A 15376-nucleotide genomic window follows, 5' to 3' on the forward strand; every position below is an offset into this window, starting at 1 on the left:
CTGGACCGAACTCCTTGATGATGGTAAGGGGTCCGGTAGCTGGAGCACTATAGGCAGCAGAACAGTCCGTGCACAAGAGTATAACGGAGGAGTCCCTGGGACCACGGAGTCACTGATGGTAGTCCGGGTGACGGAGCTCAGGTTCGGAAGCCGAGAAGATGTCAGGCGGGGTCCGGAACCTTTGGAGCGAGATGACGGGTCACCGCAGGGATCCGAGATGGTACGGACTGTCAGGATGGCAGATAGGCAGCGTTCGGGGTTCGGGATTCGGCAGGACCGGATGGCGAGGCAGGGTCGGCTCTAGGAAGAGAGAGAGGTGAGTATCTCAGGAACACAAGGAGACCTGACTCCTAGCTTGAGAAACACGAAGATCAGGCCCCGCCCACTTGGACATTAATCCCCTTTATACCCTGTACCTGTTTGCATCATTTCCTGTTAATGGACGCTGGCCCTTTAAGAAAGGGTCAATGACCGCGCGCGCGCCCTAATGCGCATGCGCGCGGCCCGAGTGCCAGAAGCCAGGGCAGGAAGCTGAGAGGAGGAAGCAGCAGGGCCGGGCTGGGGCTGAGAAGCCGACGGGCGCCGGGAGCGGGGACCAGGACGCCGGGGACGCGCCGGCAATGGATGCTGGAGAGCGGGGAGCGGCGGTGACCGGACAGAGGAACCGGGAAGCGAGGCAGGAGAGCCGGGAAGCGTGACAGGTGAGCCGGGGGGCAGCGCAGGGGACCCGGGGAGCGTGACAAATGGTGCTCACCATCCCTGCTTTAGTCCCATCTCCTTTTTGGCTGCAGTAATATTACACTGACATCAGCCCTGTAGCGAATCACTGAGCATAGCGGTCCTACTAATGTAGGCGGCATGAGCTGCACTGGTTAGTGATTGGCTGCAGAGGTGATGTGCACTGCAATCATGATGTCACCTCTGCAGCCAAAACAGAGACCAGGGCAGCGTTGCAGAGATGGCATTGGAGCAATGGACTGTAAGTGCTGTTTGGCCTAGGCGTGGGAAAATCCCTTTAAGGCCCTGTGCGCACGCTACGGATTTACCGCGGATTTTACCGCGGATTTGCTGCAGAAATGTGTCTAACATTTCTGCAGTCATTCCCCAGCAAAACCTATGGGTATAAAAAATGCTGTGCGCACACTGCGTTTTTTTATACCTGTGGATTTACCCGCGGATTTTCCGCTGCAGAATTAATGTGCATGTCACTTTTTTTCTGCAGGTACCTGCAGTTTTTGGCATAGATAATGGTAAAAATTTGCAGGGACCAACCTGCGGAAAAAAACACGGCAAATCCGCACCAAACCGCGGCAAACCGCATGCTGATTTCGTTGCGGTTTTTAACCACAGATGCGAGATTCCTTCAGGGGGTCCGGATTTTCCTTGAGAAAAAGTCACTTTCTTGTGCGCACATGGCCTAAATGTCCATAAATCGTTAATTATACAAGTTAATAATATGTTTCTGTTATCGTAGCTAACCCAATCATCAGCTACTGCGCTGGTCCTTAGTTCAGCAGCTTCATTTCTGGTGCTGTCCTTGATATAAAAGAGTGTCAGCAGGTGACCAATGTTGTGTGTGAAGGTGGCAGACTATTTCAGTGGCTAAGTCCGGCCCGGCATCACCACCTGGTACACCACTGCGGTGGACTCTGGGTAGCTTTCCAGGGACCGCAGTGCTTGAATCAGCAGCCGCATTTTGCTCTGACGCCCTGCACAACTACATGAGGAACTGGACGGAGACAAGTGGGAGGGTGAGGAAGCTGCTGCCGGATTCTCCATATTAAAAATATCTCTAATGTGTCTGTGTGTGCATGTATGATGTGTATCTATGTGTGTCAGTGTATATGACTGTGAATATACAGTTAGGTCCAGAAATATTTGGACAGTGACACAATTTTCGCGAGTTGGGCTCTGCATGCCACCACATTGGATTTGAAATTAAATCTCTACAACAGAATTCAAGTGCAGATTGTAACGTTTAATTTGAAGGTTTGAACAAAAATATCTGATAGAAATTGTAGGAATTGTACACATTTCTTTACAAACACTCCACTTTTAGGAGGTCAAAAGTAATTGGACAAATAAACCAAACCCAAACAAAATATTTTTATTTTCAATATTTTGTTGGGAATCCTTTGGAGGCAATCACTGCCTTAAGTCTGGAACCCATGGACATCACCAAACGCTGGGTTTCCTCCTTCTTAATGCTTTGCCAGGCCTTTACAGCCGCAGCCTTCAGGTCTTGCTTGTTTGTGGGTCTTTCCGTCTTAAGTCTGGATTTGAGCAAGTGAAATGCATGCTCAATTGGGTTAAGATCTGGTGATTGACTTGGCCATTGCAGAATGTTCCACTTTTTTGCACTCATGAACTCCTGGGTAGCTTTGGCTGTATGCTTGGGGTCATTGTCCATCTGTACTATGAAGCGCCGTCCGATCAACTTTGCGGCATTTGGCTGAATCTGGGCTGAAAGTATATCCCGGTACACTTCAGAATTCATCCGGCTACTCTTGTCTGCTGTTATGTCATCAATAAACACTAGTGACCCAGTGCCATTGAAAGCCATGCATGCCCATGCCATCACGTTGCCTCCACCATGTTTTACAGAGGATGTGGTGTGCCTTGGATCATGTGCTGTTCCCTTTCTTCTCCAAACTTTTTTCTTCCCATCATTCTCGTACAGGTTGATCTTTGTCTCATCTGTCCATAGAATACTTTTCCAGAACTGAGCTGGCTTCATGAGGTGTTTTTCAGCAAATTTAACTCTGGCCTGTCTATTTTTGGAATTGATGAATGGTTTGCATCTAGATATGAACCCTTTGTATTTACTTTCATGGAGTCTTCTCTTTACTGTTGACTTAGAGACAGATACACCTACTTCACTGAAAGTGTTCTGGACTTCAGTTGATGTTGTGAACGGGTTCTTCTTCACCAAAGAAAGTATGCGGCGATCATCCACCATTGTTGTCATCCGTTGACGCCCAGGCCTTTTTGAGTTCCCAAGCTCACCAGTCAATTCCTTTTTTCTCAGAATGTACCCGACTGTTGATTTTGCTACTCCAAGCATGTCTGCTATCTCTCTGATGGATTTTTTCTTTTTTTTTAAGCCTCAGGATGTTCTGCTTCACCTCAATTGAGAGTTCCTTAGACTGCATGTTGTCTGGTCACAGCAACAGCTTCCAAATGCAAAACCACACACCTGTAATCAACCCCAGACCTTTTAACTACTTCATTGATTACAGGTTAACGAGGGAGACGCCTTCAGAGTTAATTGCAGCCCTTAGAGTCCCTTGTCCAATTACTTTTGGTCCCTTGAAAAAGAGGAGGCTATGCATTACAGAGCTATGATTCCTAAACCCTTTCTCCGATTTGGATGTGAAAACTCTCATATTGCAGCTGGGAGTGTGCACTTTCAGCCCATATTATATATATAATTGTATTTCTGAACATGTTTTTGTAAACAGCTAAAATAACAAAACTTGTGTCACTGTCCAAATATTTCTGGACCTAACTGTATTTATAGGTATTTTTGTGAATTTGTCTTCAAATATGTATGTGTATGTATGCCTGTATAGTGTACATATCTGTGTATTATTATTATTATTATTATTTATTATTATAGCGCCATTTATTCCATGGCGCTTTACAAGTGAGAGAGGGTATACGTACAACAATCATTAACAGTACAAGACAGACTGGTATAGGAGGAGAGAGGACCCTGCCCGTGAGGGCTCACAGTCTACAGGGAATGGGTGATGGTACAATAGGTGAGGACAGAGCTGGTTGCGCAGTGGTCTACTGGACTGAGGGCTATTGTAGGTTGTAGGCTTGTTGGAAGAGGTGGGTCTTGAGGTTCCTCTTGAAGCTTTCCATGGTAGTGGAGAGTCTGATGTGCTGAGGTAGAGCGTTCCAGAGTATGGGGGATGCACGGGAGAAATCTTGGACGCGATTGTGGGAAGAGGAGATAAGAGAGGAGCAGAGAAGGAGATCTTGTGAGGATCTGAGGTTGCGTGCAGGTAGGTACCGGGAGACTAGGTCACAGATGTAGGGAGGAGACAGGTTGTGCATGGCTTTGTATGTCATGGTTAATGTTTTGAACTGGAGTCGTTGGGCGATGGGAAGCCAGTGTATGTGTGTGTCTGCGTGTGCATGGGGCGCCCTTTGACTCTTTCGCCCTGGACCCACGAAAACTTGGAGCCGGCCCGGAGCTAAGTGAACCCCCTTTTTTATGTACACATAGGTTATGACAAAGAAGGAGACTAGCTAACTTGTTTATTTCCAAACCTAAGCTAGCATTCTTTCTTTTTATACATTAGGGGGGAACGAGAAGGGGGCTGGCTCAGTTATTGTACTGTACCCTTCACACCCAGCTCTGACGCTAAACCAACATGGGAAAATCAGTCCGGTGTTTATGTCGCGGGCGGAGGAGGGGACGCTGCGCTCTCCCACTGCTCGGGTCCGGCTGCCGCTGCTGCGGCCTGCTGCTGCTCGGTGGCTCGAGCGATGGGCCGGATCCCGGGGACTTAAGCGGCGCTCCTCGCCCGTGAGTGAAAGGGGTTTGGTTTTTGGGATAGTTTATTGTCCGTGACGCCACTCACGGTTGTGGTGATTGTAGGAACACCACCGCTGCTTTGTATGGGAATTCCGCGAGCGGTGACAGGGAGCAGCAAAGTTGTTAGTTCTCCCCTCCGTGGGTAGGGGGTGGCTGTCCCGGGGCCTAGTGATGAGTTGGAGGATGAGGGATGGCGGGGCCGGTGCAGGGCTTGGTGGGGTGCAGTGACGCGGGGCAGCGCTGTGCCTCACGGCACTGTGGTACTCACTCAGCCTGAGACGGTGACACAGTTCTCGGTAAAACACACGGCTGGAAAGACGGTTCCCACGGACGGCTGCTGTTGCTTTTCCCCGGTAGTTGACCCGCTCCCCGGCTTTGATATGTGCCGGAGGAGCCCCTCTTTGCCCGCAGGCGCTGGCCCTGAGAAACTGGTGCCTTGGCGGTGGCGGTGTCTCTCTCTAACGGTCGGACTGTTGCCTTCAATCGGGACTTGGTTGTTGGGAGACCCGGAGGTCCCCTTCACTGACGGATTTGGCAAATTCACGGCGACTCCTAGCCTTGCTGGGATCCGAAAGGCCCCTGCCAATGGTGCTGGCTTCTCTTCGTATACCACTCCGGTACCGCCGGGCCACCACCCGTCCACGGTCCTTTCGGCAACCTCCAAGTAGCCTCTCCTGCAGACAGTCACCGCCGTCTGCTGACCTTGCTGTTCTCAGTCCGGGGCACACACCCGGACCAACTTCAGGCTTTCTCAACTGTCACTTTCTCTGTCACTACTCTCACTGTCCTCCTTCTTCTTCCACTCTTGCTCCTCTACCACTTCACTTTTCACTGTTTACTCCTTCACTTCCCTAGCTGAACTGCCTGGTTTTCCCGCCTCCAGGGCTGTGAACTCCTAGGTGGGCGGAGCCAACCGCCTGGCCCACCCCCTGGTGTGGACATCAGCCCCTGGAGGAAGGCAACAAGGATTTTTGTGTAGCTTTGGTGTACCTATCCGGGGTGTAGGGTGTGGTGGTGTTATGACCTGTGACCCCTGGCTTGCCCAGGGCGTCACATTTATCATAGGGCTTGAGGTGGGGCGGCCAAACCCAGGGCTGCAGGGAAGAGCTGATGATCTGGGCACTTGCCATAACAGAAGTATGTTAGTAAGTTGTATTAGTTGCGCCATCAGACCCTTACATTCATGTGGCTTTTAGCATACACACTTATTTTAAAGACTATCTTATTTGGTGTTACCTGAGATATAACTTTCTGTATTTTGTGTTCCAAGTCTTCAGGAATCATTTTCCCTCTGTTTTGAAATAAAGTTACAACATAAAATCACATGCACGATGCACGGTCGGATATCTGGGTGCGGGCATAGCTGGCATCCAGCGTTTTATCATGTGCTAATCATGCACTTTATTATGTATCAAGCTAATCAGCAGTTCGCTTGGCCTAGACGATAAAATCAGTCAGCTCCATTATGTAACCGTAAAGATTCGCTGCTGACAATTTTATATAACGTCTGCAGAAAACGAAAGAAAAAAATAAAAATAAAATAGACAGAATATAAAAAAGCAAACATTAAATTAAGAAGTTTGTGTAAAATATGTACCCTCAATCCTTGATGACTTAAAGGAAACCTGTCATGTAAAAACACACTACTAATCCGCAGATATGGGGTTAATCTGCATTTTAATGGCTTTCTGAACCTTCCCGACACCCGCTCTTAATGCTCTGCTACCGGGAGGAAGTTCACTTTAATCCTACTGGCAGAGTTCAGCTTCTAGTCATGGTGGTGGTGTCGGTGCAGGTTGAGTCACCGTTTAAGCCTGCTTTACACGCTGCAATGTATCTTACAATGTGTCGGCGGGGTCACGTCGTAAGTGACGCACATACAGCATCGTAAGGTGCATTGTAGTGTGTGACAGGTACGTGCGATTGCGATTGAACGGTAAAACCTTCATCGCATACACATCGTACCTTTCTCTAGAATTGCACATCAGATTGTTCATCGTACCCAGGGTAGCACACATTGCAGTGTGTGACACCCCGGGAACGATGAACAGATCTCACCTGCCTCCTGCGGCTCCCGGCCCACAATGCAGAAGGAAGGAGGTGGGCGGGATGTTTACGTCCCGCTCAGCTCCGCCCCTCCGCTTCTATTGGCCGGCTGCCGCGTGATGTCGATGTGACGCCGAACGTCCCTCCCACTCAAAGAAGTGGACGTTCGCCGCCCACATCGAGGTCGTATGGACGGGTAAGTACGTGTGACGGGGGTTAATCGTTTGTGCGGCACATTCAACAAATTGAACGTGCCACACATACGATGGGGGCATTGCAAATCGCATACGCTATCGTTATGCGAAATTGCAACGTGTAAAGCAGGCTTTAGTGTATTCCGGGGCTCTCATTGTGGATGTCAAGCAGGTTTACTACACTATTAACCCCATATCTGCAAGTTCATAGCATTTTTTCACATGACAAGTTCCCTTTAAAGAGCTTGTCCACACCATGATATTGATGGCCAATCCTCAGATTGGTGTGGTTTCCTATACCCAGCACCCCCCACTGAGCAGCGGTGTGCAACCATGGTGGCCAGAATAGCACAGCTCTGAATTCTGTTTAAAGGCCTATTTCAGGTGTTGCAGTTCAGCTCTTATTAACAGGCAACCCATCAGCTCAAAACACTGTGTTTACCTGAAGAAGTGCTGTTAACCAAAGTGCTGGTGTATGTTTACTGCTGCCACTCACAATATAGAACTGTGAGCGGTGATTATAGCCACTTCATACACCATGACTAAAAGTAGCAGCTCCAGGGAGGAAATATGTTCATTTTCTCCTGGTAGCCACACTTTCTGTAAGGCCTAAGCCACACGGTGAGAAAAACGGTCTGAGTGGAGTGCGATAAAACATCGCATTCCACCCGGACCAATATTAGCCTGTGTGTCAGCACACATGAGCAATTATTTTCTCAGCCCTAATTGGACCGAGAAAACAATCGCAGCATGCTGCGATTGTAATGCGAGACTCTTTCTCTCGCACCCATTCAAGTGTATGAGAGAAAAATTGCACTGCACTCGCGGTACACCGGTGTACCACGAGTGCAGTGCGAGAATGGCAATAGCCGGCTACGGAGGAGAGAGGGAGATAAATTGCTCCCTCCCCTCCTCAGTGCCGGCCCGCCCCCCGCAGCTGAGGTCCGCTCGCACAGTCGGACCTCAGTAGCAGGGACACACGCATGACACTCGGTTCTGCTGTACTGCCAGCGTGATCCTAGTGTCATACGAGGGGATCGCAGTAATCCCCGTGTGGCCGCAGCCTTAAGTGGCTGAGCATAATTGTAACTCTACCTGCAGATTAACCCTATATCTGTAGGTAAACCGCATTTTCCAAGGTTATATGTTCCCTTTTAGTGAATAGAGTAGTAGTAGTCGAGAACGTTCTGGTGCCGTTCAATGTGTTCATCCAAACGATGCTGATCTTCAGATACAGGGTATTGGACCTCCACCAGGGTGGGCAACTTGACTTTTAATTTTTTTCTGGACAGCTTGTCAGAAAATAGCAGACAGACAATATTTTTTTTTATGGATACATTGTAAAACCATAATAAACCAATATGATTATAAGTGATACATGTCTACAGCCCATAATCCTGATAAGAAGAAATCAGCTGCATTCACTGTAAACTGTAAAATGATGAGAATTAAAGTCAAAATAATCTGTATAAGTTTCTTTAGCTTGAAATAAAAAAATCATGGATACCATAAATATTTTTTTATGGACAGGGCAAAACAATTGCCCTATTTTTACAGACTTCCCTGGAATTTCTGTGCAAATGGCAACCCAGACTTCCACTGATATGATGTTGATAGCCTATCCTAAGGACAGGACATCAACATGTTAATGGTCCTTACCTGTCATTTGTCTCAACCAAGATAACATTATCTGTTCCAATGCCAAGAAATGCTGCCCCCTTCTGGACAGAATAATGGCTCTACAAAAAAGTGACACGATGATATTATATAAACTGTTGGCATTAGAAATAATTTATAATGAGAAAATATAATACAGTATATCATAATATACAATGTATTAGTTATTTCTTCACTGTTCACATAGTCAGGACCGTTGTAAACAGGCCATAACCACCTACGTCAGTCTCTGGCCCAAGCAGAAATCACACATCTACATTTCATATCACAGTTGGACATTGTAGAGCCAATTTCAGATCAGTAAAATTGTTTATTGTTGTATAGGAAAAACTGAACATCCAAAAGCACAGGATGAACACACGTCCTCTAACATCAGCGTAGTCCCAGGAAAAGCCTAACGCTGATGTGGGAGTCTACATTGTAACAAGGGAATGCTACACCACAGCACTGATAAGACGGGCAGGGTGGAATCAAAGGTAGGTGCAAAGGCAACAGCAAAGTGTGGTGCCTGTAGGATTTTTCATTGGCCAATGTGAAAGTTAGGCCTAGGCTATTGAAGGGCCTTAGGTAAGCCTGAGGTCAGAGCAGAGTATTAATCTGGGAGTTTTGATGGACTTTAGGACAGAGTGACTTTTTCACCGCAACAGAGAGAGTTGGAGTATTGGAAGTCGGAAGGAGTGATGTGAAACATGAGGAGATGCTTCATCGTAGGTCGCTCACTGTGCTTTCTTTGGACCCATAGGAGAGTTGTGCCATTCAGTTATCACCTAGTAAGGCTTGAAAAAAGTCACAGAAGCAGAACGTGAGCAAAATTAAAGGATCACTGATAATTTGGAGAAGAGGAGAGGGCTGGGATATTCTAACCGGGATAATGTACAACTTGCAATGCTCTATATATGATGTTACTGATTGAAATAGTAACTTCTTAGTAGTGTTGGGTGAATAGTAACTATTCGTGTTCGGACAATGCTTACCGAATACTGAGTACTATTCTAGTATTCGTCATGACACGAAAAACGCTCGGGTTCCCCACTGACTTGCATTAGGTTTGTTATTCATGACGAATACCAGAATGGAACTTTGTAATTCATTACAAATAATCTAAACATGAATAGTTTCTAGTTGCCCGTCACTACTCCTACTCCTTAGGAGTCTGCTGGGGACTCTTAAGGCTGCTTTACACGCAGCGACATCGCTAGCAATGTCGCTGGTGAAAGCACCCGCCCCCGTCGTTTGTGCGTCACGGGCAAATCGCTGCCAGTGGCGCACAATATCCTTAGTCCCTGTCACACATACTTACCTGCCTAGCGACGTCCCTGTGGCCGGCGAACAGCCTCCTTTCTAAGGGGGTGGATCGTGCGGCGTTACAGCAACGTCACATGGCAGCCGTCCAATAGAAGCGGAGGGGCCGAGAGCAGCCGAAAGAAAGTGATGTATTCCGGATTGGTAGTGTAATATTGCAGTAAGCACTGCTGTAGCCAGGGTCTGCTCCTGTGGAAGCTCAACCTGCAAGGACGCAATGGTCCCGAGCGCCGCAGCACATCTATACCGCCACAACAAGGGCTACAGCAGTGCTTACTGCAATATTATACCACCAATCCGGAATACATCCTTAAAGCATTTCCTTTACAGGATTATATACTCTTTATGGAGTGTACACTGTTGCACTACTGTTATTTCTGACCACAAGAAACCGGAATTCTATACACATTTTTTACAGGACTATCTGCTGCCTTATCGCTGTTCCTTTAACGGATATCAATAAGCCTGTATTCGCCACAACAAGGGCCATACAGTATCTTCTGAAAAAAAATTTTTTTTACCACAATTAAGGATTGACCGTTGCTATCTGAATCTTAAGAGGCAGATCTGCGGTTTGGAGGATTTGCTTCATACTAGCGAACCTCGACAAGTGAACACTATACGATCCATCCTAGTGGTTTCAGGACCTGTTCCATTGATATCTATTACGGTCACGTGTTATACAGTTACCCCTGATGATCCCCCAGCATTGCGTTAGGTGGGGGAGAAACGCGTCGGGAGAGCGTAGGGTGACAGCTTAATTTAGCGGGTCCCCCTTAGCTCCACCTAACAACTTTATCTAATTATCTGACTGGAGACTCGTGCCTAGTCAGGAACCAACTATCTAACGCTACTGTTTGTTTCTTGTTTGGTTCGTCCTTGCACTTTTTCACCTGGGTTTCTTGGTGGTGGACAATTGTTGGTCAGAGATAGGGACATAGAGGGTCAGCCAACTGGAACGGGGGGTGCCCTTAAACTTACGGCACCCTCCGTTGTCAGGAAGGGTGAGCAGAGGCTGCCAGATTAGTAATACTGACTATCTGTGGCAACCTATCTATTGCTATTTATTTCCTCACACTGAGCTATCTCTTGCTAACTATCACAAGCACTGTTTGTCCTCTATGTTTTTGGAGAGAGACACTGCGTGTCCTTTTAGATTACATATTTAAGTATATATTTTTAGAGGTATTGTTTTTTGTGTTTTTTTGCTGACACCATACCTCACAATTTAATTACTGTGGTTTTTTAGGCTACAACTGAACCCAAAAGAAACCTGGTGTCCTGGTGTTTAGTGGACTGAATGGAAATGGTAAAAAACAGCACTTAGTGATGAGTCAGAGTGTAGAAGTCACACTACTACTATTTAAAGGCATTGTCCAGACATAGTCAGTTGTTGAATTATCTGCAAGATAGGTCATCTAAAGCAAATCATTGTTGGACCAACATCCAACACTCACTGATCAACTCACTGATCAACTATTTTTGCTTCAGAGGTGGTTGATTGTGAATACATTGAACGGTGCTGCTGAGTGTGACTCCATTCAAAATGTAGCAGCCATTGCTGCTAACTATAGCACGATTTCTATTCTTTTGCACCAGACACCATAATTACAAACGTACCACGTGACAATTACATCTGTGAAGCAACATGAGAATGGATCTAGGTTGTCATGAGCAAAATCTTTCGGAGAACCCTGGGCCAGCACTCATATGAGAAGTCCTTGCCGGAAGAACCAGAGCCCTGCGAAGTATCTCCTACCTGTCTGTATCCACAGTACCTATTCTGATTAAAAAAAAAAAAAGTGAGCCGGAGTATGAGTTGGTGTACATGCAGCATGTAAGCTCATGTTCACACTGGCCATAAGACAATGAAAAACCAAAGATATAAATAATATGGACATATACCCTACCTGTAACTAAATGAAAGCATGATGCATATAAATAAACATAGGGTACTTAGTAAACACTATTTTTTGATCAAAAAAAGCGTAAAACCATCCCACCGCGACAAGGTGAATCCAAATCTGGACGATATCTACACTCTCTAATATTAAAACCTTACCATGGGTAAAAAATAGGCCTCAAAGTGACTGGGTCCCAACAGGAAACACAGCCATGAGAAGCATTAGATGAAATGTCCAGCTCAGTGAGAGGGAGCTGGGCATTTCATCTAATGCTTCCCATGGCTGTGACTGTAACTAAATATTATTCACATTGAGGCCTATTTTTGACCCATGGTAAGGTTTTAATATTAGAGAGTGTAGGTACTGTCCCAACTGGGTACACCTTGTCGCGGTGGGATGGCTTTATGCTTAATTTGATCAAAAGACAGTGTTTACGAAGTCCCCTATGTTTATTTATATGCATTATGCTTTTATTTAGTTACAGTTAGGGCATATGTCCATATTATTTTTATCTTTGGTTTTCTTTATCTTATGGCCAGTGTGAACATGAGCTTACAAGCTGCATGTATACCAACTCATACTCCGGCTCACTTTTTTTTCTTTTTTTTGTCTCTTGTATTTAGTACAAATAGGGTGCGGCCCTCCCTTTCAGTGAGCTGGGCATTTCATTCTATTCTTCACATGACTGTGTGTCAAGTTGGGACTCAGTCACTTTCAGCCCTTATTCACATTGAGGCCTATTTTAGACCCATGGTAAGGTTTTAATATTAGAAATGTAGGTACTGTGCCGACTGTGTACACCTTGTCGTGGTGGGATGGCTTGATGCTTTTTTGATCAAAAAACAATGTTTACTAAGTACCCTATGTTTATTTATATGCATCATGCTTTTATTTAGTTACAGTTAAGGTATATGTCCATATTATTTATACCTCTTTTGATTAGTAGGCCTGATGCAATCTTATTGCTGCGGCTGTCTACCAATGTGACCGCTGGTCTTTGGTATTATTAATTTTTTACTCTTCTCTATCCTGACCCATTCTTTTGTTGCAACGGAGATGAAATGGGAAACGTTGTACGCTCAAAGTCGTGGTATCAAGTACATCCATACATCCATACATCCATACATCCATACATCCATACAAGTGGCTTATTGGCATATAGAGGGGCAGACTGTGACACAGGATGGCCCCTCGGAGACCCATGTGGCATGGTAGGCCACTGTATGTAGCCTGTAATCACTTTGTGTCCAAGAACCCTCAGTGAGGACACACGGAAATGCTACCTTGTGTCTGCACAATACGCAATAGCAATCTGCTCCATTTGTTGCGTTTTTTTGTGTGTTTCTTTTTTCTTTATACAGATTTTTTTTAATGCAATTTGAAAGTTAAAAACACAATGGTAATTTTACATGCGTTTTTTTCAAGCTCTCTATAGACGTCTATGGGTGCAAAATGCACCAAAAATGCAGTTCCGTTTAACAGTATTTACACATAAAATGAGAATAAGTTTTCATGAAATCACAGGGTATAAGGGGAAAACGTTTTCATCCACTTTGCTTGTACTGACACCACACTACTAAGAAATACAACTAATAAAAGGGCCCCTTGGAGGCGCTCAAGATCCATTTTACAAAACAAGCAGCAGATGCAGTTTGTCTATTTTACAGCCAGAAAATATTATTTTTTTTTTATTTTATCTTCAAAATAAATGCAATCAGGACTGAAAATGGATATTAATAGACGAGCACTGAGTAAACAGAACAGTGAGTACTGATCCCGAATACATATCAGTAGATTCCAAAACGTGCGCAATCATAGTTATAAAGTTGGCTAAATGGACAGCTAATTCTTCAAAACAAATTAAGGAGGAGTGGGGCTCATTACTGAAAGTGTCCTGTAGAAACAAGAAGAACAATTTGGACAATATCAAGATTTTAAGCTGCACAATGAAGAAACCTTCGGACCAACATGAATTGAACGTTTTTTATGTTCAAAACGCGCTTCACAGCTGGACGATCGTCTTTCTAAAGTGAAAAAAACCCAAACAATTACAATTGATGCAGTTGGATTTCACACTTGAGAAAGATGCTAGTCCAGCTTTAAAACATGCTGTGAAAATAAAAAAACATTCAATTCATCTTGGTCCTAAGGATTCTTCATTACAGCAGCGAAGCCTAAAATCGTGATATATCCAAATTGGTCAACTATCTGAAAGGAGTTCATCCCCCGGCAATAAGGGGGTTAATAGGAGTTGAGAACCTTCCTTTTAATTTTCTTATGCCCAAAGAGGTATTGCCCGATAGTCTTGTGCCCTTTTATTCACCTACAGTTTTGCTCCAATAGAAACAAAGAACATACTAAAATCACGGTAATAAAACAGAGGCAGATGTGAAGATTATGCACAATATGGTGGAACGATGTGCATGAGATCCTTAACCTCTGTGTATGGTTTACATTGCTCTAAAAGGGAATCTGTCAGCAGGTTTTTACCATGTAATCTGAATACAGCATGCTGCAAGGGTTAACATTAAGATTACAGCCCTGCATCTCTTATCTCAAAGTATGTTTTTGTTTGCCTGCAATGTTAGTTTAAACATCTTTGATTTATCATTAGTCTGACTAAAGGTACGATCACACATAACGAGATCGCCAGCGAGATCGCAGCTGAGGCACGGTTTACGTGACGCAGTAGCGATCCCATTAGCGATCTCATTATGTGTGACACCTACCAGCGATCAGGCCCCTGCTGTGAGATTTCTAGTCGTTGCAGAATGGTCCAGACCATTTTCTTCAAAGGAAATGTCCTGCTGGGCAGGACACATCGCTGTGTTTGACACTGTGTGACAGGGTCACAGTGACTGCTGAGATCGTTATACAGGTCGCTACTGCGACCTGTATTGTTCCTGCATCGCTGGTAAGATCTGACTGTGTGACATCTCACCTGCGACCTTCTAATGACTTAGGGGTGCTTCACACATAGCAACAGCGACAACGACGTCGCTGTTACGTCACCATTTTTTGTGACGTAACAGCGACCTGGTAAGTCGCTGTTATGATCGCTGCTTAGCTGTCAAACACAGCGACGCAGCAGCGATCATAACATCGCTACATGTGCAGAGAGCAGGGAGCCGCGCACACTGCTTAGCGCTGGCTCCTTGCTCTCCTAGCTACAGTACACATCGGGTTAATTAACCCGATGTGTACTGCAGCTACATATGCAGAGAGCAGGGAGCCGCGCACACTGCTTAGCGCTGGCTCCTTGCTCTCCTAGCTACAGTACACATCGGGTTAATTAACCCGATGTGTACAGCAGCCACATGTGCAGAGAGCCGGAGCCAGCAGCACAGGCAGCGTGAGAGCTGCGGAGGCTGGTAACTAAGGTAAATATCGGGTAACCACCTTGGTTACCCGATGTTTACCCTGGTTTCAGCTTACCGCAGCTGCCAGATGCCGGCTCCTGCTCCCTGCTCGCTTCATTTCATCGCTCTCTCGCTGTCACACACAGCGATCTGTGTGTCACAGCGGGAGAGCGCCTTTGAAGAAAACGAACCAGGGCTGTGTGTAACGAGCAGCGATCTCGCAGCAGGGGCCAGATCGCTGCTCAGTGAGGTCACTGTTGCGTCACCAAAACCGTGCCGTAGCAGCGATTTCGGTAGCGGTCTCGCTATGTGTGAAGCACCCCTTACCTGTGATCCCTATCAGGT

At 45.9% G+C, this 15376-nt stretch overlaps 1 long non-coding RNA gene across 1 annotated transcript; it reads right to left on the reverse strand.

The window, feature by feature from the left end:
• Positions 1-116: 116 nt before the first annotated feature.
• LOC142290578 (uncharacterized) lies at positions 117-8513 on the reverse strand. Its single transcript, XR_012750344.1, has 3 exons — positions 8449-8513; positions 5786-5840; positions 117-300 (listed from the first exon to the last, which is right to left on the reverse strand). It is a non-coding gene; the product is annotated as an uncharacterized LOC142290578 (long non-coding RNA).
• Positions 8514-15376: the final 6863 nt, after the last annotated feature.

This window comes from Anomaloglossus baeobatrachus, chromosome 2 (assembly GCF_048569485.1).
Source record: "Anomaloglossus baeobatrachus isolate aAnoBae1 chromosome 2, aAnoBae1.hap1, whole genome shotgun sequence".
NCBI classification, from domain to species: Eukaryota; Metazoa; Chordata; class Amphibia; order Anura; family Aromobatidae; genus Anomaloglossus; species Anomaloglossus baeobatrachus.